This window comes from Amblyomma mixtum, chromosome 9 (assembly GCF_055824585.1).
Source record: "Amblyomma mixtum isolate Tamu chromosome 9, ASM5582458v1, whole genome shotgun sequence".
NCBI lineage: Eukaryota > Metazoa > Arthropoda > Arachnida > Ixodida > Ixodidae > Amblyomma > Amblyomma mixtum.
The window spans coordinates 5,184,386-5,209,235 of record NC_143020.1 but is presented as its reverse complement, the minus strand read 5'-3'; the positions used below and the strand labels follow the sequence as shown (position 1 = coordinate 5,209,235).

Genomic DNA, 24,850 nt, shown 5'->3' with positions numbered 1-24,850 from the left:
CCGTTACATGCATCCATTCCGATAAACATTGAGCAACCTTCTGGGGAATTCAAATTAAATAGCCCCCGCTTTTCTTCGTTGCACGGCAGTAAGTCCTTTCCGTATCTTGCATTCGCATTCTTTGAAGGTCAGGCACAGTTAACGCATATACGCCTCGCGTCCTATATGTAGAACACCGCTTTTTGTTTGTTCAGAAACTCAAAATTTATTCTGTAAACGCTTCTGCCTGCTAACATAGATTCAAGAGGGTCTAAACTTTTTCTATATAGGGATCGCATTGCGTTGGTTATATATTGTGCGTTGTATGCATTCAGAAAGATTGCGCACTCTTGTCTGGAGTCCGGTTTTGAAATTGGGCCTCACTGACTACGTTGTAATGCAGCAAGGAAGACACATACCATTTTTGCATTGTCATAAAAGGAAACCACCCCGCGTTATTAGAAATGAGATTTTTGCGTTGGATGGTCACAACTGTCATACCTTGATTGGTGTCTGCGAGAAACATTGTCATCTTGTAGTGTACTGTAAAGCTCGTAATTTGATTAATTGCGTGAAATTGCTCAGTGCACATGAGTATTTTATTACAGTAGCCTTTGCAAAATGTTCCATGCATTCTGGCTGTTTGTAAGACTCACTTTGACATGTCGTGCATTAAAATTGAATTGCTGTGCGGTTCTTCAAAAAGCTGCTGTTTCTCTTTTTTACCGTAATTTTACTTCGAGCATGCACAGACAGTATTATGCCTTTCATCCAGCGAAGAATTTCTATCATCACTCTCTTCAGCACTCAGTGCTGTTCTCTGATGACATTGCATTACCAGTGGCACGACAATGTCTGGTAGTTTTCTTGGTTGCTTTGTAGAAAAGTTTGATCTCTTATTTTCTCAAACATCATGCATTTACGTGCTATTCATACATCCATTCTAATAAAGAATGTTGAAGAACTTTCTTGGTGAATTCAAATTAAATAACCCACCTTTTTGTGTTGCACATATTGTGCAGTCCTCCGCATGCCTTCCACTAATTATTACGTGAAACTCAAGCGCAGTTACACTGCATGTGCTGCCTGCTCCTTTGCAGCTACTTCTTTGTGCACACCCCCACGAGGCACATACACAGGTGCCAGTCTGATTTATTTCATTCAAAGAATAAAAAATGTATGCTCATGCTACCATCTTTTATTTGCCTGAGGAGTAGTGTTCTGCCTGACATTTATGTCAACAGCTATTTCGACGGAGGCTAAATTCTAGAGGCCTGTGTACTGTGCGATGTGAGTGCACGTTAAAGAACCCCAGGTGGTCGATATTTCCGGAGCCCTTCACTAAGGCGTCCCTCATAGCCTGAGTAGCTTTCGGACGTTAACTATTCATTTAGGTTCAAGTAAACGACATATACAGGATGTTCCACCTAATACTTTGCACAATTTTTAAATATAGACTTTTTGAGTTGGAACCCTTTTTTCAGCGGTGCACTGTCAAGAGGGAAACACGATGGTTAGCGGGCAGTGCCACGGAATGGAGCGCTCGCGCTAGGCCAGCTGCTAGTCCCAGCTGCCAAGGCTGACAAGGGACGATTTTGGTCGGGGTTGGTACCCATCGGATAAGAGCTGGCGCACTAATAGCCCTAATAAACCGTCGTACGTACAAGTTAAGCCGGATAAAATTCAAAGCCTGCAAGGAGAGCGATCCGCCGAATGCGATATCGAAACAAAGAGCAAACAGTGTCCAGTTTCGATCTTTCTCTCGCCTCAATTGACGGCCAGTTTCCAATCAACTATACCTTGTGAGCGAGTGAAACCTTGCAGCCTCTATAAGATATAGTTTACATAGGTTGTCTTCTTGATTCTCATAATGTTTATTCGTATTTTAAATGCGCTCACGCCAACTATGCAGGCAAGTTGTGTGACGGCGAAAGCTGCATCGCGGGCGGCATCAACACTCGCACGCTTTTCCTGTGTTGCTGGTTGTGCCCGTTCTTCAACCTGTTACTTTACATTTTCGTGTTTGTGTGTTGTCAGTCTGTGAGAAGGAGCTTTGAAGCAGGAAATCTATGCGCATACATAGCAAGGATAACTTCATTGCAGCCCTGTGAACGTCACTTTTGTAGCGTGTGCTAATGAAAGTGAAGACATAGTCCGTCTTTGTGCGCGCGTGTCGAAGTGTCAGCGTGCAGTCACGAAAGATTCAGGATTGACATATTCAAGAAAACTTTGCGCAGAATAACACAAGACGAAAGGGAGAAACACGTACACACACACTTGCGCTAGTGTGTGTGTACGTGTTTCTCCCTTTCGTCTTGTGTTATTCTGCGCAAAGTTTTCTTGAATATGTCGCTGCACCAACTGGCCCATCATTCTGCTCTACTAAGATTCAGCATTGCTTGTTAACGCCTTACCTAACATGAAAGCCGGAGAGGGGTATAACCACAATACCGAACAAATTTGCTCCAGTTATTCCTTTAAACCTGCTATTTCAACACTTGCATCTGCGGGCAAGTAAATGCAACATGCGGTAGGGTTGTAACCGACGTTAACCTATCTAAATTCATTACGTGTGTCTTCTGCCATGACCGTGCCACTCACTCGTTCGAAAGTGAGATTTGCATGCTTAATTTCTCTTAGCGGGCTTTAGCACAGACAGCTCGTACGTGGCGATCGATGTATGAGTTCTTCTGTGTCCGTAATCGCGTGGAAAATGCTATCGTTCTTTCGGTGTTATGTATGAAAAGTGTTCACGGTGCACTGTGGTGACTAGTGCAAGCTGGTGAACCATATCCCAATGGCGGTACCTGTAGCCAGCAGCCTACGCCGAAAACTGCTTCAAACCGCCACTAGTTACTGCGACTCACCGGGCTTGTTTTTTCTATGTACAGGTCGTCCCCCTCTGCATGCTGGCATGGCATGCAAGTATTAAATCCTTTTTCCAGGTCCTAATAGCCGCCACCCAGGAATGAAAAGTGCATGTCACCCTCAGTGTTGTCGGTAACGCGTTACAAGTAACGGCGTTACCGGTAACGCGTTACTTTTTTCGGTAACTTAGTAACGTACTCGTTACCATTTGGGAACTGTAACGGGTAACGTACTTACGTTAACATTTTTCGGTAACGTGAGGTGTCACGTTACTTGTTACTTTTTATTTCAGTTGTCCTCCTCCGCCTCTTTTAAAAAAAAACCGAAAATGATGTTGCAAATAAACAAATTCTACCGGTTTTCTCGATGACTCTTGTTGCGGCTCGCATGCATGCCAAAAAACATCTGCCCTTGACGAAGCACTCAACTAAAAAAAAAAAAGCACGAACACGCAGTCGAGCACTTGTCTTCACCCCCAAACCACTCACACACAACTCTCTAAAGGGTGGACGCATGCCGAGCCACCAATGGACCACTTGCAGAAATCTGTACGTCAGCTTCTGCGTAAGCTTGTTTTCCAACCAAAAGGTCTCGTTCCCAGGCGACACTCTCGCATTCTTGGTGGAAGCAGTTCCCTCTTCTGAGCAAAGCCAGGAATGTCGCCAGTTTACTTCAAGATGGCTCGAAGAGAGCCGTCGAAGGAGTACAATGGTACAGCACAGAAAAGGAGACTGCAGTCAACAGGGCTGTTTCCAACTGTGGCTACGTTTCTAGTTGAGTTCCTAAGCGAGCGAAGCTTACCTCGAACACCCTGACGTAAACACTTGAATTTTTGCGATAATTATGCAGGTTCAAGTAAAAAAAATTGTTTATGTGCGCAAATATATCTTTTCCGCAACTATGACATTTAAACATTTCTTTATTGCTACACAATTTCCGCGTAATTTCGTAAGAAAACGCACGCCAGAATTGGTGTAAATTAGTTATGTTCAGCTATGATTTTTTTCTGAAGTTGGAATTAAATGAAGTATGAGCTTTATAAAATTGTTATCTTGAGTTCTTACAGCGAAGACGCAGTGATTAAAACTAATGGCCATTGAGTAACGGCAAAGTAACGAGCGTTACGTTTTTTCGGTAACGGCAACGGTAACGCGTTACCTTTTTTTGTAGGTAAAGTAGGGCGGTAATGCGTTTTTTTTAGTGTAACGAGTAACGTATTTAGTTACTTTTTTTTGGTAATGCCTATAACACTGGTTCTATGCTTGCCTCGCAGTCTGGAAGTCCTGAATTCAATATCCCGCATATTCGAACTCAGGCAATGAGGGACGCCGTAGTGAAGGGCTCCGGAAATTTCGACCACCTGGGGACCTTAAATGTGCACTGACATCGCACTGTACACGGCCCTCTAGAATTTTAGATCCATCGAAATTCGAGTGCCGCGGCCGATTTCGAATCCGTGTCTTTCGTGTCAGCAGCCGAGCGCCATAACCACTAAGCCACCATGACGGACAGGCAGAAATATCGTCACATGGATTTTCGGAAGTCATTGTTTTTGGACGTCTGGATTTGTTGCTGATGAGTCATATAATTCTCTCGCAATGAAAACCGGCCTCACAGATACCTTAGTAGGATAAACGCTCGGGAGAGTATATGAGCCAGAGCTTGTTCAGGTTTCTTGAAGAGAATATTCTCAACCACCTACTCTAGCTTAACTACAGCCTTTATATACCATATATGGCAAGTGTTCAAAATAAAAAAAAATGATCCCCAGCGCTTCGGTCAGTGCTTAACAAAGACGAGAAAGGCCTCTCCTCAATTCCGCGAACTGATCTTTCGCCTTTTGCTAAAGATCACCGTGGGGAGGGGCATTCCAATGAGCCTATAGGCCAATTTTTGTGGGGCCTTGCCCGTTTCGGTGAGGTCTAATTTTTTTTTTCGAAGAAGCGTCGTGCTTCCTCGTCACCATCTAAATCTAGTTCTCATGAGATGAAACCTAGAAAAGGACCACCAAAACTTCTTCCCAATGTTGATATCCTCAAAGAGGCGGTGTCTGCCTCTTCAATTCGTCAGTAATCATGGCAGGTAACAAAGTGTTACAATGGAATTGCCGCTCCATACTCTCTTCTCTTCCAGATCTAGAACTGCTTATTCAGAAACATAACCCTGATATCGTGCTTTTACAAGAAACGTGGTTATCACCTTATAAATCATTTTCAATGAAAAACTTTCGAATTTTCAGATTAGATCGAAATGCTGGTACGGAAGGTGGATTGTTAATCATGCTTTCTAAACGCATATGTCATCAGGCATCTATATCTAAGAAAATTCTTCTCCCTGACTGTGAACTTTTAGCGCTCAAAATTTCATTTCCGCAGTGTGCTGATATTACAATTGCTAATACCTACTTTCCTTTAGGTGTACACAGGACAGACTGCTTAGACAGCTTGGTGGCTGGCGCAAGCAGTGTAGTTATTGCGGGAGATTTTTATTCCCACCACAGTGAATAGGGAAGTCGCACTGATTCCTGCGGCCAGCTTCTCTGGTCGTGGCTGTCTGCAAATGCTGTACACTGCTGTAATTAAAGAGATATAACATTTTTGCGAGGTGGTGCTCGCTCAGCCATTGACTTAACATTATCAGCAGGTAGGCTAGAGGTGACCGATTGGTTGACAGAAGATTCGGGTACATCTAGTGATCACTTTCCTATAACTTTCACTATCCGGTTATCTCCGCACAAAAATAATTGTGTAAACCATAAATTTGTCAACCAAAATATTTATAAAAGTTTGATGTCCGCCTCACTTGCCTCTATAGTCAGTACTAGCCAGGATGACAGAGCTCAGCAGGCGGTTTCATTTTTGCAAAGTGCAGTAGACCATGCAATATTCACTGTGCCCGCAGCAGTCACTAATAAACAGCCGTCTCCCTGGTGAACACAAGAATGTGAGAAGGCCTATCGTTGCAGAAAAGCGGCCTGGAAGAGGCTATCCTGCAACCAGAGTCCAGCAAATTGGTTAAATTACAAATTTTTCTCTGCATCTTTCAAAAGAACAATTGCAAAAGCCAAAGAGGACTATAACCAAAATTTGAACACTTATCTTTCAAATCCTCGTAATCGGAAGGCCCTGTATAAATTCATGGAACGTAACAAGTGTTCTCCAGTCCCTCACCTTACTTCTTCAACAGTGTTATCACCCCAACAGGCTCAGGAAACCCTGGATAGTATTGCTCAGGGACTAGCGGTACGTTTCCAGACTCAAAGAAACGTCCCTTTGTGCACAGTCTCACCCTCTTCGGATTATACCGAGGTTGATGCATCAGAGCTCCTCTCAGTCCTGGCAATGATGCATCCCTCAGCTCCCGGACAAGATGGTGTCACTGTTGGTATGATTAAAATTTTAGCCCAGGATTTTACAAGCAACCTCTTAGATATTGTCAATACTTCATTGAAAAATGCATGGATTGCAAGCATTTGGAAGATAGCGAAAATTATTTTATTGAGGAAAGATGCAGGTAAAGGGTACGTCTTAGATAATATTCGGCCAATTGCGCTAACTTCAAATTTAGTCAAATTAATTGAAAGGGTATTGCACAGTCATCTCACAAAACATGTTCAGGATGTTAATGACATTAGCTCAGCACAGATTGGCTTTCGTCGCGGATGCTCTATATGAACCGCGCATGTGGATCTAGAGAGTAGAATCCGGCTCTCGATACGCAGAAGACAAGTTTCAGCTTTGGTGACTCTTGATGTAGCAAAAGCCTATGATAGTATAGAACATACTATTTTACTTAACAGACTTGCGCAGTTACATCCTCCAGCCTACATTTATGCATCGATATCTGAATTTCTAAAGGACAGATACTTTTACTGCGCAGAGGGTACCATATGTTCTAATACTTATCATCAATCAAGAGGAGTGCCGCAAGGTTCGGTGCTATCACCGCTGCTTTTTAATATTTTGGTCAGTGAAATCCACATCCGTCCTGATATAACAGTTTTTGTGTTTGCAGATGACATAGCTTTTTTCGCCTCGGCCACGGATATCCATTCCCTTTACCAGATTCTGCAGGGATATTTGGATGCTCTTGGAGTTTGGTTGCACCGTATTAATTTATCCCTGAATGTTAACAAATGTGGCATACTGATATATCCTCCAGACACGCCTTTGCACATTTCATTAGCCCATCACTCTAATCTGATTCCACAAGTAGAATCTGGTACATATCTAGGTGTTACTTACCATCCAACCTTAGATTGGAGCCTTCATAAAAAGAACAACGTGCGTAAAGGAGAACGCGCTCTAGGCCGGCTCACACGAATCGCCAATAAAAGGTTTGGGATGCGCCGCGACACATTATTGTTACTATACAAAGCTTATGTAAGACCTATACTTGAATTCAGTTGCATTCTGTTCTCTGGTAGCGCAAACTACAAGGTCCAACCCTTAATCTTACTAGAAAGGCGTGCTCTACGTCTCTGCCTTGGTCTCCCAAAATCAGTTTCAGACGCCCTGCTTTATCTCGAAGCCACTATGCCCGATTTAATTTCCCGCTTTCAAATACTCATGGTGCGAACTTTCCTCTGGTCGTTGGACCCGATGACTAATGTCAGTACTCCTATTTTTGTGTGTCAGCCAGCCTTATTTTTTTACCATCATTGGCCACGATATGAAATGCCACAAATTACCTTATCGCAGAAACTTTTAACACCGGTTGGTGTTGATCTCAGTTCTTTTCAATGGTTTGACGACACGCCGGCAGCAGTGGAATACCATTTTGACCACATCTTCCCATCTCATGCGAAACACATGCCTACAAACATTCTAAACGGCATTCTTTCTGGTCATATAGCGGAATTCCCCGATCATGTGGTGATTTCTACCGATGCCTCCGTCAGCTGCCAAAAAGCTGCAGTTGGCATCTTTTCGCAGGATTTGGCATGGAGCTATTCTGTCCGCATCCCAGATTATATCCGTATATTTGCGCAATTTTTGGCTCTTGGAATGGCCCTGCACAAAATTCTGTGTCATGTATTTCACGTTATCATCCTGGCTGATTGTTTGTCAGATTTAGCCTCCCTTGAAATTTCCCAAAAATATTTTTTGTGCCGTTTCCTGCGATTTCTTCTCCCGTCCACTTTAAAGGAGGTCCGTTTTTTCTGGGTTCCTGGTCATGCAGGCATTCATTCAAACGAGGTGGCTGATTATTCAGCAAGGTCAGCTCTTCACGGGTCAGTAACGCATCCCGTCCCGAATTTCAGTCTGCTGGCGATCTGCAGGTTTCAGCGGTTCCAACACATATCAGCCAGGTTACACGATTCCTTACTAAATACTACTGATTATCAGCACTTAGCGTATAAATGGAACGTCCGTTCGTGTAAAACCAGGCAGTGTGAGGTATCAATGACGCGACTGCGGGGCAGGATTCCCAGTTTAAATTGATACCTATGCAGATGTGGGTGGTCACCGAAAAACCTATGTGACTCATGCGGGGACGTTGAATCTGTGGACCATTTCCTTCTCTATTGTCCAAAGTTCGCACTTCAGAGAAAGATTTACCTGGAGGTCCCTCTCTCCAGGTTAGGGCTCCCGTTATCTCTGCCAGTGTTGTTATCGTTCGGTGCGAGCGTCAAAGGATTTGCACTGGGTTCAATTTGTGGGAATCTACATGATTACATAATTGCAACTGGTAGGTTGATTTGCTAACTCCTTTAAAAGTCTTGGAATTTGTTTTTCTCCCTAAATGTTCTTTGTTATTTAACTTTATATATTCTTCTGTCGTTTTTCATGGACACATTTTCAAAATTCACGTCCCGATATTTTGTCGTCATACTATGAAAATTTCCTTATTTATGCCACTAAACCTTGGCCAACCCCCCGTGTGGGTATGTGACATTATAGAGAGGAAGAAGAAGAAGAAGAAGATGGAAGCTCGGCCGACGAGAGAAGACCTATTTTCGCTAACTGGAACCGGTCGCCCCGGGACTCGGACTTCCATCTTGCGAAGTAAAGAGTTACGATCGGCAAGCGTCTGCCTGAGCAGCGCATGCGGGGCCTCTGTAGCCACCGCCACCACCGCGCTGGCCTGGCTCGCTGTTCACTGGGCTGCCAAGAGGGTGAGCACGCGTGACACTGGGAGGAAGTTCTGCTGCCCCAGCGAGGCAGCCACGCTTTTCGCCGCCATCGGCGCCAACCAGCAGCCGTGCACAGATTTCTTCGCGTACATCTGCAAGAACGCCCTCGAGGCAGGATTCGTCCAGTGTGACGTGGCACGCGACCTGCTGGTGAGCCGCTTGCGCACGGAGAATACACTTCTAGTTTCCACGAGGGTGCACTAGCAAAAGGAAAAAAAGCGCAACACGAAAAGGGAAAATGGCTCAGTGCTTATGGTGCTCTGCTGCTGACCCGAACAACGCGGGTTCGATCCCAACCGCGAAACTCTAGAGGCCCGTGTACAGTGCGACGTCATAGCACGTTAAAGAACCCCAGGTGGTCGAAATTTCCGGAGCCCTCCACTACGGCATCCTTCATAGCCTAAGTCGCTGTGGGCCGTTAGACCCCATTAACCGTAAACCAAACCAGAAAAATGGGATGCCTGAAGAACTAGGCACGGCAGGTTTTCTGTTTTGCAGTCGTAACCTTGCTGGTTTACCCCTTTGACGCCAGTAGTAATCCCTGCTTAATAAATATATGCTGCTATTTCCTGCCCTTTCACAGGCATTTGGAGGTGGCTGCTGTGATGTTCTTTCTTTCGGCAAAAGTCTTTCTTTCGGTGAGTATCGGAAGCGAAGATAGCACAAACTGTTTCGGATGTACAGCGCAAAAATTGTTTTTGAGGAAAGGAAATGGCGCAGTAACTGTCTGACATATCTCGGTCGACATCCAAACCGCGCCGTAAGGAAGGGACAAAGAAGAGAGTGAAAGAAGAAAGGATGATGGAGGTCACATAGTGGTGGGCTCCGGAATAATTTCGACCAACTGGAGACCTTTAACGTTCGCTGACATCGCACAGCACACGGGTGTCTTTTGCGTTTCGCCTCCATCAAAACGCGGCCCCCACGGTCGGGTTCGAACCCAGGTACTCCGGCTGAGTAGGCGAGCGCTCTAATCACTGAGCCACCGCAGCGATAGCTATGGTGCGGCAATTTTAAATAATGGCTTTTAATCCAGTGTGCAGCTAATAATTCTAACTGCTTTTGATTTGCAAACAATTTGCATACCTCATCGATGCGAACCTTTTCGGAGAATTTTGACGCCATAAAAAATATCCCACTGCTCACGTGGTCGCACGAGGCAGTCTTGTGGAGAGGCGCCTGCTGTGAGCAATAACTTCAGCAATTGGTCGGCACTCTAGAACTTTATCTTCTCGGATTTTGAGAGCCGTAACCATGTGCCTGGTGTATACCCACAAGAAGAAAAAAAATCCATGTTCCTCAAAAATTTACCGAGAAATTGTTGACCATTCAAAAAGCCGTACCGTTTCGCATAACTTTGACGTGTATACTCAATAATGAAAGTTTGCTTGCTTAGTACGGGCAGAAAAATTTCCAACAATATTACACCTCGAGATGTTCTACGAAGAGCACGATGGCGAACAAGAGCTGTAACTCTTATTTGATGGTCGCAGTAGCAAAATATACAATCTTAGTTACCCGCTGAGTGCAATCTATATCAATTTTCTTAATTTCTAAAAACCGGAAGGCACCGGAACTGCCTTTAATACACAATAGACTATTTCGAACTCTGCGTTTCCTACAAGGTATTTACTGAGGCAATCGCGAACGGAACAACCAAATAACCAGGCTGCCTGTCTCAAAGGCAACACCACAAGACCCCGTATTCACATTACCAAATAGATCATAGATGCGCAGAATATAACCAGTCGCTATATTTAGCTTTCATTGATTACTAGAAAGCAGTTGACTGAGTCTAAATTACAGCTATCATGCAGGAATTGGGGGGAGGGGGCATGCAGAAGAGGCATGCTTAAAAGTACTGAAAAATATCTACAGCGGCTGCACAGACACCATAGCTCTTGTCTGAAAAAGAAATCAGATCTTAATCAGGAAGGATGTCAAGCAGGGAGACACGATCTCTCCGGTGCTCTTCACCATGAGTTTACACGAAGTATTCATGATCTGGATTGGAAAGAGTAGGCAATAAAATTAAATGGAGATTAACTTGTAAATCGATGATTCGTTGATATTCCTTGTTAAGTACCTCAAGGGACAAATTGCAAAGCATGATCAAAGACCGAAACACGCAAAGCAGAACAATAGGTCCAAAATCTAATATAAAGAAACGTGGTTTTGTTTAGTTTGGTTGATGCGGGTTCAACGTCTCAAAGCCACTCAGACTATGATGGACGCCGTAGTGAAGGGCTCCGGATAATTTGACCACCCGGGGTTTTTTAACGTTCACTGACTTCGCACAGTACATGGGCCCCTAGAATTACGCCTCCATTGAAATTCGACCGCCGCGGCCGGGATCTAATTAGCGTCTTTCGAGAATCTAAAGAAAACTGATGTTCAGTAGTGTCGGAAGAGAATCCAAGTTATATAACACAGGCAGAGAATAGTTGGCAGTGGCGAGGGAATATATTTACTACATAGAGCAAGTAGTGACCGCAGGTCCGGATCCCGGAGATGAAATAACCAGTAGAGTAAGAGTGGGTGTCGGATCGAGTGCATTGGGCAGGTACTTTCAGAGAGTGAACGGCAGTTTACGATTATCTCTGAAGAGGAAAGTACATAACAGTTGTAGGTTTCTGGAACTCGCCTATGAAGCAGCGACATGGGAGCTAAGGACAAAGCTTTAACTTAATTTCAACAGACCTCAGCGGCCAATGGAAAAGAAAATGATAGGTGTATAGTTAAGAGGCACGGTGAGAGCCGAGTGGGTAAATGAGAATGAAACACGAGTTATTGATATTCCTACTCGAAATCAAGAACATGAGAAGCGTGAAATGGGCATGAACAGAACATGTAACGCGGAGGCAAGATAACCGACGGTCGTTAACGGTAATGGACCGGATTCAAATAGAAGGCAAGCGTAGCAGGGGGCGGCAGAAAGTTAGGTGGGCAGATGAGATTAAGAAGTTTGCGGAAAGAATGTGACTGCAGCTCACACAAGATTAGGTTAAGTGGAGAATTAAGAGACAGCCCTTTCCCTTGCAGTGGGTATATTCAGGCTGATAATGATGTTTTCCGAATTTTAAAGGTGCACTGAAGAGGAATCTGAACTCGTCTTTTTCCCGCACGAACTCGACGTGCAAGTTCCGAGCATTCTTAGAAACTTAGACTTATGCCCTGTGCGGCGGACTTCCCTTATTAAATCGGATTAACGTCCGGCTCCCGCCTTTCTTTTTTAGAATTCCCCGCATACAGTGGGAGGAGTCGACCAACACATGGAGTGCATTTCAAGGAGTCGCATGGCGACCTTGCTTTAGCTTTTATTTTGTTTCTTTTAGGTTTCCGTGAATAAATAGGTCCAGTCAGAGACTACATAGCTGCAAATTAGGGCCACGGAAATAAAATACGCGTGGACTGTTCGCTTCCGCCGATCACTACGTATCACTCCGCCGATGGCAGAGCGGCAAGCCGCCACGGGTCTGGGCGAAAGGTTGGTCGACTCCTCCTATTGTTTGCGGGGAATTAAAGAAAAAATGGCGGCAGCCCGACGTTAATCCCATTTAAATTAGGGAAATCGGCCGCACAGAGCAGTAATTCGAAGCTTCCAAGAACGCTCGGAACGTGTAGATCGAGTTCCAGCGGTAAAAATACGAGCTCAGATTCCTCTTCAGTGCACCTTTAATTTTTACTTTCTGCGTACCGCCGACGGCATACTCGGCAGTTTCTCAACAACTAAAATGGAAAAAGTGAGTTGCCTGCTGCTGTCATTTGCCATGATCAGGCAAACTTCTGGAGTGTTTAGGCGCCGTCACATGACCTTAGTTGACCAATCGCAACTAGCGCCTACTTTCCTAACCATGCAGGTAATATTTTCATTGCCTAGCAAATGAACGCAGAGGTTTACACATTTGACATGCAGTAAGACGGTGAGACCCTTTACCCCGGAGAGTTTCCCGGAAAAACTGGCCAGCGTAGATCCTGCTAAATATCAATCAACCACAACCTGCATCACCAATGGACAAACAGCAGCTACAAACAGGGGCATCTCTGCATGACAGCTGTGGCATGAAACGGTCTAGTGCCGAGACGCCGCGCCTTGTTCTACTTAAGACATGTGTTTGACAATAACATTATCTTCGGTTTAGCATTTCTCGAGCTTGTCATATCGTTAGTACTGTGCTACCTACAAAACAGACACAAATGATGGCTATCGACAACAGTTCTTGATTTCCACTGGATGTCCTTTACTACAGTGAATGACTGGAGGGTGTAACGCGAATGTCCTTGAGTGGCCGCGTTTCGGGAGATTTCGGTTCCTTCAGGGTATCTTTGTAAGCTTCCTAACAGATCTTTAATGAGGCGCTTAGGTCTATGCCACTATTGGGTTTTAGATCGAGAGCCCTACTCGTCGTGGTACAAAGTTCTGATTTCGATGTGAATGAGACAGTGACCTTCAGTGCCTCACAAGGTCATACCGAAGTGCGTGGTGTTACGGCCGAAGCTGTGGTAGTAAACGATCACGTGATCATATGACTATGACCTTTGGGTACCGGACCTTAACCTTTACCCTTGATCTTGGAATTGACCTTTGATATAAGACAGTGGGCGCCGCATCGACAATGACCTTCAATGCCTCACAAGGTGAAACAGAACTTAACTGCGTCTTGGTATGGCGCAAGCCATGGTAGAACCCTATTGAAAAAACTCTGCGTGAGTTTGCACGAGAACAGTGATTTTTGTACGATCACGTTCATTTTGCACACGAATGCGCAGAAATTGTGCGTTACCTGTACGCATTCTGTGCGTCCTGTGTGTACATGATCGCGTACTGTGAGCTGAAAGACGTACACGCACACTCTTTGTGTGTAAGAAATCGTGGACTCTCGTGGACAACTCTCTGTGCGTGGACATCTGCGTGCTGAGAGGGGGCTTGCCGAAGCTGTGCGTGCTTATGTGCATACTGAGCAAGCTCAGTGAGGCTGCGTGTGGCCATGTGTGCGTTTGCTTGCTTAGTAGCAACTTGTCGAGACTGTAAAGGCCCATTTAGGGTGAAAGCAAACAAAGTTCGAGCATTCAGTTAATGATTACTTCTCAATAATGAGCAATAAGCTCACGTTTTGCTGTTTTATAATTTTCGTCTTGGCGTAAGTGCCCATTAATCATTTTCAACTTCAGCAAACAAATAACCAAAAAATTATCTTTTAGTGCAAAATGGTTCCCTTCGATACTGCAGGGACCTGTACATGACAACATGCACACTGAGCAAGAACTTGTCAACATTGCAAGTTCATTGTAAAATAATGTAAAAAACAAGCTTCTAATGACTCTTACAGCATCCTTCAGTTCTTCCTTTAACCAATTCTGAAAGTTACAGATATCTTATAGATGCATGATGAAAGCCATCCAGAGCATTTATGTTGTCGCCCGTCATGCAGACAGCCATATTTCGAAATCAGAAGGAACACAACCATTTGTTGCTTGCACTCGAAAGGAGTCAATCAATGGAATAACTCTGAAAGGGCAACAGTATTTGTTAGGTGCAACAAACAAGCTTGGGGATAAAATCAGGTTCAATCAAACATGACGTGCAGAAAGCGAATTGTGAGCTGTAACAGGAATGTTACGAGGCAATTTCTAAAACCATTTCCAAAGCAATTTCCAGTCATTAGCATAAATTTACATACACGTAAAAAAGCCATGTAAGCCTACATGAAAAGACAGTTTTGAAGTCATAGTTGGTGTCAAAAGTTCAGAAATTAGTGCCCTCTCTCAATTTCAGTGACAAATCACAGATCGATTAATTAATTCCCAGTATGGCTCCAGAACAAATCCAATGAATCTCAAATGTGCGAAGTATATATACCACACATGTTGCCTGATTAGCACCAGCATTGCATGATGCATGACGAAGTATCACACTCTTCATTCTTCTTCAATCTGTTTTGAAATTTGCACTACCACAAAGACCATCTGGATGGACTATGATTCCATCATATTGCTGAGAGTCACATTCGGAGACCAAGAGCAACACAACAGTGTGCTGCACATGAGTGGATATAATGCACTGGGACAACTGTGCACAGTAAGGAACGTTTGTAAGGCGTCAGGTATTTGCTTGGGGAATGTAATCAGGTTCAGTCATGTTTCATGTGTAGAAAGGAAGATAAAAGTTGTAGCAGAACTATGAAATCCAACATCCAATACTGAACTTCCCCAGGTGATCTACACACACATAAAAAGCACGAAAGGATAAGCTCAGCGGTACTGTTAAGTTTGATGCCCTTTGAGGTTTGACTTGCGCATCTGTATGCAACCATCAGATACCATCTTGAAGTTACCAGAATGCCCAAAACAACTTTGTTGAACTGTTCTACTCTAAACTGAAATACTTTTCCTTAAAACATTTTTTTTTGCAACATGCTGTGTAGCTAATTATAAAATAAAGAAAAGAAGCTGATAAAATTTTCTCATCTCAAGCGTACTGATAAGTACACAAATCTGAGTGCTTTCAAGAGAGGTGACGCACCCGGTATTCAGTGTCCAGAAGCATACATAATGCTGCAGAATCCTATAGCAAGAAAATTTCTTTTAGTTGACAGATGGCTATGTCTGGTCACAAAGTCAATACCAAGTAAGGCGCATATCCTAACCTGCAATTACATGAAGCTGCACGTGCTTCATAGGCTGTAACTCCGCCAATAACTGCTACATATTTCCCACCTCTAGCACGAGTGCGGAATCAATATACAGCATGGAAACAGCAGTTTTGTTGCTTTAGCTTCTTTACTATGCTGTTTAGGCAAGAGACGAGTTGAAATATTTGCATGGGCAGTTCTCGATTGAAGTAACGTAAAAAACATCCGCACTCCTTTCTGCTGAAGCGACTGGTGGACCACTTTTGCATGTCGCATCTCGTATGACTTGCTAAGGGTCCAGACTGACACACGCACTTCGTCAAACCTTCACAGAAAACACTCTTCGCTTTTGTTATAAGCTCCGGCCACAGGCAGTAAGTGTCCCGTCACCGTTCACATCGCAAAAGAAGGCAGCGCTCGCAGGCGGTCAGTTTGAGCTGACAGCGACAGGCGTTGCAGGCACACCGCCGACTAAGTTTCGAAGGAAGCCACACTGTAGAAGGGCGCCGTCTTGTAATCGAAACACACCACAGAAACAATGGCCACTGTCGCTGCTTATGAGCCAGGCATTTTTGCAACGAAGTTAGCAGAGCAATAGGCCGAAAGGTTCGACTCATCAAACGACGGCACCGCACTGCTGACCTCATTATCGTTGTCGACCAGACATCCATAACACATATGCCCCGACGGATCGCTTCATTGGGAGCTGCTACTACTCTTGGATGAGAGGGCGCCCACCGGCAGCACACACCGGTAATCCTTCTTCTTTTGCGATTCCAGCACAGTAACAGCGGCGCACAAGACCGCCCAGCAGCAGCACGAGAAAACAAGCGAAGCTCACGGCGGTGATCTCAGAAACCATGCAGCATGTCGGATAGGCTTTGGATTTGACGCGCTAGACCATGCCCACTCACGCACGCACGCACGCACGCATGTACCGACACGCATATTAATGCGTCCACGCGTCACAGATTTCTCAAGTTTTTAATGCTAATATGTGCACAAGAACTTAATTATTTTTGTAACGAAAGTTTCATTTGGTTTTAATCCTTTGCTATCGCACTGCCCAAAAGCATAGAGCCCGAAAGAGACGACCTGGAGGAATGCCTGGAGGCGATGCCTTTCTAAACGGGCCGAAGGAAGCCGGAACTGGCCGAAGCGCTAGCCAACGAACGCAGCGTCTGGGAAGGGACAGCATGGCGGACAGCGTTGCTACGTTTGTCGTCGTCCTCCTTTGTGGTGCCGAGGGCGTGAACCATCGCTGGCATGCGCATTTGTCACTCTTCCGATATGTGATGTGCCGACAGCAGTGAAATTCGCTGGTGCGATGTACGAAAACGTGGTAAGGTGCTGAGTAAACCTGTGTTTATAGCGTGCGTCAGCGTGCTCGACAGATAGCGCGTCGTCCTTTGCGCGCCTTCACTGGAAACGCTATGCTGACGGCGGGGCTCATTTCCTCCATGGCGGAGCAGCTGGTGGGACACCACTACCCGGGTGACATCTCGCATCTTGGGGGTAAGTTAATTTTCTTCGAACCTGTTCATTATTTCAAAGCCTTTGCGCACAACTGGCCACGTCAACACAGCTAGTACAGAGACGCGAAGACGCAGTGCCTATCGCGGCAGCACGCAGCGCTGAAAGGTTGTTTGCTGGCGGCACACGGGCATGAATGCGCGTGTAGTGTCAGTGGTCACACGGTCATGGTCAGTATGCCATGCAAATATGCACAGCTGATCCGATCGCGGGGTGCACGATATCGGCGCCGTACTGCCGCCGTACTGCCATTCATCTCTCGCCGAGAATGGAATATGTGCCCGCGAATAGATCTTCGGCCCGGGCTTTACATTCTCGCCGCATGTTACGCTGTAATTGAAGTAACAGCGCTCGAGCAGTATAACTACGTAGACTGCGATTCAGCTGTATGCGTTAGGATTGAGCTTCCTCCTCTTTCACTTGTATTTCACTTGTACTTTTATAAATTGTGTATTTAAGGTACGAAGCTCCGTATGATCCAGCTGCGTTCGCACTTATAGCCGAGCCAGTGTAGTCGAGCCTTGAATAGCAGAACGGTGAGATAAAAACAAATTGCTCTGAAGTTTTTCGCCTCTATTTTGGCATTCGCTTTTTCATACTTTGGCTCGGAGCTGAAATGGTACAAACAACTGCAAAATGCACACAGGTGCCCTAGCTCCATTTGGCCTAAATCCCGAAGTTGCAGTGAAATTTAAGGGTAATTGAGCCTTTAATATGTACGAAGAATAAACTTAATTGTTTCATGATTATAACCAATGGCGCAAATAAATCTGACTTTGACTTAAATATGCTGAGGTGCCTCTCCAATACCTTATTTGATGTTAAAGGAAAAAGTGTGGTTTTTCTGCAATTGGCACTATTAATTCATCATACCTGTGAGAATGTGAAATCAGTGCTAATCATGCCAGATTTCAAATTGAGGGACGCATGCAGAATTTGAAGCAAACCAGCCTTCTACTGAAAATATCGTTCTGCTGTGGTCTGTTCTTTTGAATGGTGGCATGTATTGTAGAAACGATGCTGGATATCGATATGCAAGTGATGTCTCGTCTGAGGCTAGCTTGTGAATGACTGCCGTGGTTATGAATTTCTTGTTGCCTGGCCCACTTCGAAATGTGGTTAAACAGTCGTGTTCCATTCTGCGACCGGCTCCTTTTTGTGCTTTGCATTTTGCCTTACATGCTTGATTCTAGTCCATTTTTTGCACTGTGCTGCTGTTAAATGTGTCTTTTTACCTTGCAGCAAGCTCCACATAGCTTTACCAGCAATGCCTCTTCCAAGCTCTCCAGTATAGCTGTGCCAGCCTTTCACTTGGTGCTAGGATGCCCAGCAAGCAAGCAGGCTTTTGAGGTAAGCACTGAAGACATCTTCCGACACAAGTAGCTTTTATTTTCCTAGTCCACTGCTACTAGTGTGACCCCTCGTTATGTTGATTTTTGCAAGTTAGGTTGCCTATTAAGGGCTCTCTTTTGTTTTTCACCTGCTGCTGTGGCCTACTGCATTGGTGTTCGGCTACTGAGCCCAAAGACGCGGGATTGAATTGTGGTGGCTTCGTTTCGACAAGGCGAAATGCATATTTGCTCGTGTGTTATGCAATGTCAGTGCATGTTAAAGAATCTTTGGTGGTCGAAATTTATGCACAGCCCTCCTCTATGAATGGAGCTATTGTTCAACTTTGAGGCATTAAAGGGACACTGATGGCAAGCTGAAGTTGACCTGTGATGATGAAGTTCCGCATCCTAACCACAAAGACGACACTTTTTCTGAAAGTGGAGCTTTATAAGCCAGAGAAAGCAAAACATACAATTGTCATCAGCACCGGCTGATATCGGAAGTAAATTGCGATGCGCTGACTCCGTTTTTTTTGGCACAGATTCCAGAGGCTAGGCTGAACTGCCATTCACCTCAGAACGGTTATCATGGAGTCCTTTGTGTACATGAGTTCAAATCGAGTGTCGGGAAAATTTTTAAATGTAATTTTTGCGCCAATCATTGTGTTGATGGCCTTTGCGCTGCTGTTAAAACCCGGGATAGCAGTATGGTATCCCATAAAACTAGGTTCAGGACTTGCAGGAAGTGGTTTATCACATTCCGCTAGCTTGTGCAAGAAACTACTTCAGGGATATGTGCAGGTGTCTTTAATGTGTTCCTGAGTGAGCAGTAACTCGTTAGGGGGAAGGCAGCTTCTAATCTGGCACTACAGTGCCAATGTCGTGAGTGTAAATCATAAGATGACCCATCAGTGTGTACGCCTGATTTCTGTGACACTTCAGTGGTGTATAGAAGTGGTAAACAAATCTGTAAGGTATTTGATGCATATCTCCAAGGCAACGGCTGTATGAGTAGCGAAGCCATTAGTCAATCTTCAACGGAAAGAATTTTCTCTTTTTGATGACGTGCTTGTATATCAGTGACAGTTATTTGTTGTCCTGCCTTTCGCTGGTGTGGGTCATGTGTGGCGCATCTTCATGGGAGCCTTCTTTTCCTTCACAAAAAATTCAATTGATAGTCCAACCTGTTTTCTTCTCTTTTCCTCTGTTGCATCTTTTGGCTGGTTTTAAATCTGTAACTGAGCTCAGACCGTGATAATTACAGCCGGAAAACAGGGCTACTGAATGTGAGCTTGGCATACATGCGTACTGTATGTGTGAAAGTGCAGTTTACAATATTCAGAAATGCTTGATAGCCTTACAAGAATCTAAAATTTTGTTGGAATTCCTATTTCTTCTCTGTTCAAGTGTCGAGAGTTTTTCCGCTTCATCGTGTGATTAGAGCCACTTTGGTACTTAAGCTGAAATCTTTTCTTTAGCCTGCATGTTTCTCACTTTTGGGACAGAAATGTGGAGGCTAATTAAAAGAGTTCAGCTTAAAAGAGTATAGACACCTAATCTTGGTGGCATGTTTTCTTCTCTATAATGCTGCGGAAGACACTACTATGCATGAATCACCATCTGGTATTCGCGTGAGACCGCTAAATAATTTATAATCAACTTTTTCTGCCATCCTGTTTCGGTGAACAATTTGACTATGGCTATGACATCAAAGAGAGGTTATAGGTCACGTGAGGCGTGGAAAAACTGCACTTATAATCGCTGCTTCATCATTTTAATTCGCTACAGCGCTGACGCCAGTATTCCTTAAGAGCCAGAAGTACCAATTGTATTACAGTTTTCCATGCCTCACGTGACCAATAACCTCGCTTTGACGTCACAGCCATCATTCAGCTGTCGAAACCGAAACAAATACAGCAGGAGAAAGAAATTTGATTATAAATTATTTAGCGGTCATAGGAGGATGCCATGTGGTAATTCATGTATAATACTTTATGCCTTATTACAAAGAAAAAAACACGTGCCAAACGATAAGGACAGCAAAGTGAGCTATGGAAAGAAAAATGATAAGTCTAACATTAAGAGACCAAAAGGGGGCGGAGTGGGTGAGGGAACAAACGCGGGTTAATGACATGCTACTTGAAATTAAGAGGAAGAAATGGGCCTGGGCGGGGCTTGTAATGGGAAGACAACATAACCGCTGGTCCTTAAGGGTAATGGAGTGGATTCCAAAAGAATGCAAGCATAGCAGGGGGCGGCAGAAACTTAGATGGGCGGATGAGGTTAAGAAGTGTACGGGGATATGGTGGCCACACCTAGCAAAAGACAGGGTTAATGTGGAGACATGGGTGAGTCCTTTGCCCTGCAGTGGGCCTAGTCAGGCTGATGATGATGGTTTGTGTCGCACCTGCTGCTTCGTGCTATCAGCTGGCCCATGCTTGGCCGACCAGACTAGCCAAATTTGTGATGTGGGTTTTCTATTGCACCCGCATTTGTGTACACAGAGGACTTGAATGGTAGCAGGCGATGCTGTGCATGTGTTCACGCCACAGCACACATGACCCACACTGAAAGCTTCTCTGCCTTTAGTAAGACAGCTGCATCAGTCTGGGGCATAACGTATCCCAGTGCTAGAGTATGAGTAAATTGCTCTCGAATTTTAATCTGGTATCAGGTAGCATAGCGCAAAAGAAGGCTAGCGTGGTTGCCTAATATTCTCTTGGGCAGCTGTGTTGGATTTTCAGTGCCTGTTAGTGTAATCCGTGAAAGTTCACTGTAAACCATTCGTTTCGATGTAAATTAGGAAGTCCTTAGAGCCCTGTACTTTTTAATGATAATAACAAGGTAATGCAGTAATTCAATTGTACCTGTTCTCTTTCAACACAGTAAAGTGATGCTGGGTCGAGTTCACAGTTTTACTTTGTAGGTGTGCTCAGGCTGTCATCATCATCAGCAGCAGCAGCAGCAGCAGCAGCCTGACTACACGCACTGCAGGGCAAAACCTCTCCCATGTCTCTCCAATTAACCCTGTCCTCTGCCAATTGTGGCCACCGTATCCCCGCAAACTTCTTAATCTCATCCGCCCACCTAATTTTCTGCCGCCCCCTGCTACATTTACCTTCTCATGGAATCCACTCTGTTACCCTCAAGGACCAGCGGTTGTCTTGCCTTCGCCTTACATTCCCTGCCCGAGCCCATTTCTTCCTTTTGATTTCAAATAGGATTTCATTAACCCGCGTTTTTTCCCTCATCCACTCCGCCCGCTTCCGGTCTCTTAACGTTACACCTATCATTTTTCTTTCCATAGCTCGCTGCGTTGTCCTTGAATTAAGCTGAACCCTCATTGTTAGCCTCCAGATTTCTGTCCCATAGGTGAGTACCGGTAGGATACAGCTTTTGTATATTTTTCTCTTCAGGGATATTGGTAAGCTACCGTTCATGATCTGAGAGAACCTGCCATATGCGCTCCACCCCATTCTTATTCTTCTAGTTATTTCCCTCTCATGATCCGGATCAGCGGTCACTACCTGCACTAAGTATACATATCCTCTTACTACTTCTAGCACCTCGCTACCAATTGTGAACTGCTGTTCCCTTGCTAGACTGTTGAGCATTACTTTGGTTTTCTGCGTGTTCATTTCTAGCCCCACAATTCTGCTCTGCCTGTCTAACTCATTCATCATGCTTTGCAGTTCATATCCTGAGTGGCTTAGCCAGGCAATGCCATCAGGGAATCTCAAATTACTTCGGTATTCTCCAGTAACTCTTCTCCCCAACTGTTCCCATTTCAGGCCCCGGAATACCTCCTGTAAACAGGCAGTGAATAGCATTGGTGAAATCGTGTCTCCCTGCCTGACACCTTGCCTTATTGGAATTTTATTGCTGACCTTATGGAGAACTATGGTAGCTGTGCAGTCGTTATAAATATCTTCCAATATTTTCACATAACACTCTTCTACACCCTGATTCCACAATGCCTGCATGACAGCTGTGGTTCCACCGAGTCAATTGCTGTCTGGTAGTCAATGAAGGCTATATATTGGGGTTGGTTGTATTCTGCCCATTTCTCTATCACCTGATTGATTGCATGAATGTGGTCTCTTGTTGAGTATCCTTTATGAAAGCCTGCCTGATCATTTGATTGATTGAATTCGAAGGTTGTCCTGAGTCTATTAGTGATTACCTTAGTAAATACCTTGTAGACAATGGATAGTAAGCTGATCGGTCTGTAAATCTTCAAGTCCTTGACATCTTCTTTCTTATGAATTAAAATAATGTTCGCATTCTTTCAAGCTCCTGATACGCTCGTGGTCACGAGGCAAGCGTATGCAGAGTGGCTAGTTTCTCTAGCATAATCTCTCCTCCATCCTTCAACAAATCTGCTGTTACCTGATCCTCACCAGCTGCTTTACCCCTTTGCATTGCTCCTGAGGCTTTCTTTACTTCCTCCCTCGTTACTGGCGGGTGTCCCATTGCTGTGCTCTACTGCCTCTCTCTGTAACGTTCTGATTACATTCACTACTGTAGAGATTTGTGTAGAACTCTTCGGCTACTTTAACTATCTTATCCATATTGCTTATGACATTGCCCTCTTTGTCTTTTAGCGCATACATCTGGTTTTTACCAGTGATTAGTTTTCTCTTCACTGATTTTAGGCTACCTCCATGCTTTAGAGCATGCTAGGTTTTCTCCATGTTAAACTTTCTTATGTTGGCTACCTTGCACTTATAATTAACTTCGATAGCTCTCCTAGTCCTATTCTATCTCTGAAGTTAGACGTCCTCATGCTTTGGCGTTTCTTCATCAGATCTTTCGTCTCCTGAGATAGCTTGCAGGTATCCTCTCGAATGATCTGACCACATACTTCTGCAGCATGCTGCAATGAATTTAAATATGTATTTAAAGATAACAGTTAAGGTGGGAGATTGAGCTTTGAGATTTGCACTTCAACTCGGGAGTTATGCCGCTGCTACACAGAATACTTGATCGCCGTAGAGATATTTCATCATCTCGCACCAAACTGCTGTGGAGCCACTGTCACAGTTGATAATTTTGCTGGGAAGCTGTTGTAGCACTCACGCAGTTTTGAAAAGGTGGTATTCATTGTTTTTGTGCTATTGGCAACAGTGATAATACGCTTGCTGCAGTGTTTTGTGGCCAGCCTTCTTTTTTTTTCAGTGAAATAAGTTGTACATTTCATGTTGAGTATTCTTTCAGCGATTAAATTGCTTTGATTTTATTCCTTAGTGTAAGTTGCGAGTGCTCCATGTCTGAGTGCAAATTTCTACCACTGAAAAGCCTTCAAAATCTTGATAGATGTCCACACTGTTCTAGGGACTCTGTGGCTATTGGAAATGCCCATTTAGCTGCATTCAAGTGCCACTGAGTTGATGGCCATTTGAAAGCCTTCAAAATGCCTGTGTGACACGGTTATTAGATTTTGTGCAGGTTTGATGCTGAGCAGCCTGCGTGCTTGAGTCGGGTTTTCCAATGTCTATTTCAAACGTGATACTTTTCGAAATCATCATTAGTTCATTAATGGAAGAACTACTTGTGCCCTTTTCTGGAATTTCGAGAAAACAAATTAACTGAATTTTTTTGCATATACTGCTACCTTTTTGCAGGTGCTGCATAGTGAGAACCTGGATCAAGACGCCAACCTGCTGGACTTGGAGAAGCTGAAGAAATTGTTTAGCCACTGTGTGGCACCCGTCATGAGGGATGTGGCATTAATAAAGCCAGTTAAGGTGACCTTATCTATGTCCTTTTGCAAGCATGCTACACACATGAGAGCCATCCCACGAAGCACCATTGCTGCAAAGCTTGTTATCTCACAACATGCATGCTGAATGAGGCAGTGACAGACAGATGAGGAGGCCTTTAGGTAGGGCATTGGCGTAACGTGTTGAGCAGTGATGTAGGAGCCTTGCAGCCATGCAAGGTATTATCGGTATCATGATGGTAACTCCATTTGACACTGTCTAGTGCTCTGTGAGCCAGACAAGGCTCTTGAACATTCTGGGACTCACCCTTGGCTCTCGGACATTCTGGAAGCCCCACCCGGCTTGCGCATATCACGCGAGGATGTCTCCTGCTGTACGAGCCTTACGCGGCTTGCGCACTTTATGTGACAGATGTCTCGCATTTGCGAGCTTGCTCGGCTTGCGCAAATTGTGTGAAATATGTCTCGCGTTCTGCGACCTCGCTCAATCGTCACAATGTGCGTGGCAATAAACACGCAAAGATAGGCACGCAGAATCCACGTTCAGTATTTTCAATAGGGAAAGACCACATGATCATATGACTACAACCAGTGGGTACCGACGTTGACCTTTACCTTTAACCTTGGACTTGAACTTTCATTGAGACAT

The 24,850-nt window shown here is 44.5% G+C and overlaps 1 long non-coding RNA gene and 1 other non-coding gene across 2 annotated transcripts; both read left to right on the top strand.

Annotated features, from left to right (window-relative positions):
* The first annotated feature begins 4,643 nt into the window (after positions 1-4,643).
* LOC149328146 (U5 spliceosomal RNA) lies at positions 4,644-4,769 on the top strand. Its single transcript, XR_016285879.1, has one exon. It is a non-coding gene; the product is annotated as a U5 spliceosomal RNA (small nuclear RNA).
* A 12,241-nt stretch (positions 4,770-17,010) lies between these two features.
* LOC149328145 (uncharacterized) lies at positions 17,011-24,230 on the top strand. Its single transcript, XR_016285584.1, has 3 exons — positions 17,011-17,130; positions 18,391-18,498; positions 24,104-24,230. It is a non-coding gene; the product is annotated as an uncharacterized LOC149328145 (long non-coding RNA).
* The last annotated feature ends 620 nt before the right edge of the window (positions 24,231-24,850 follow it).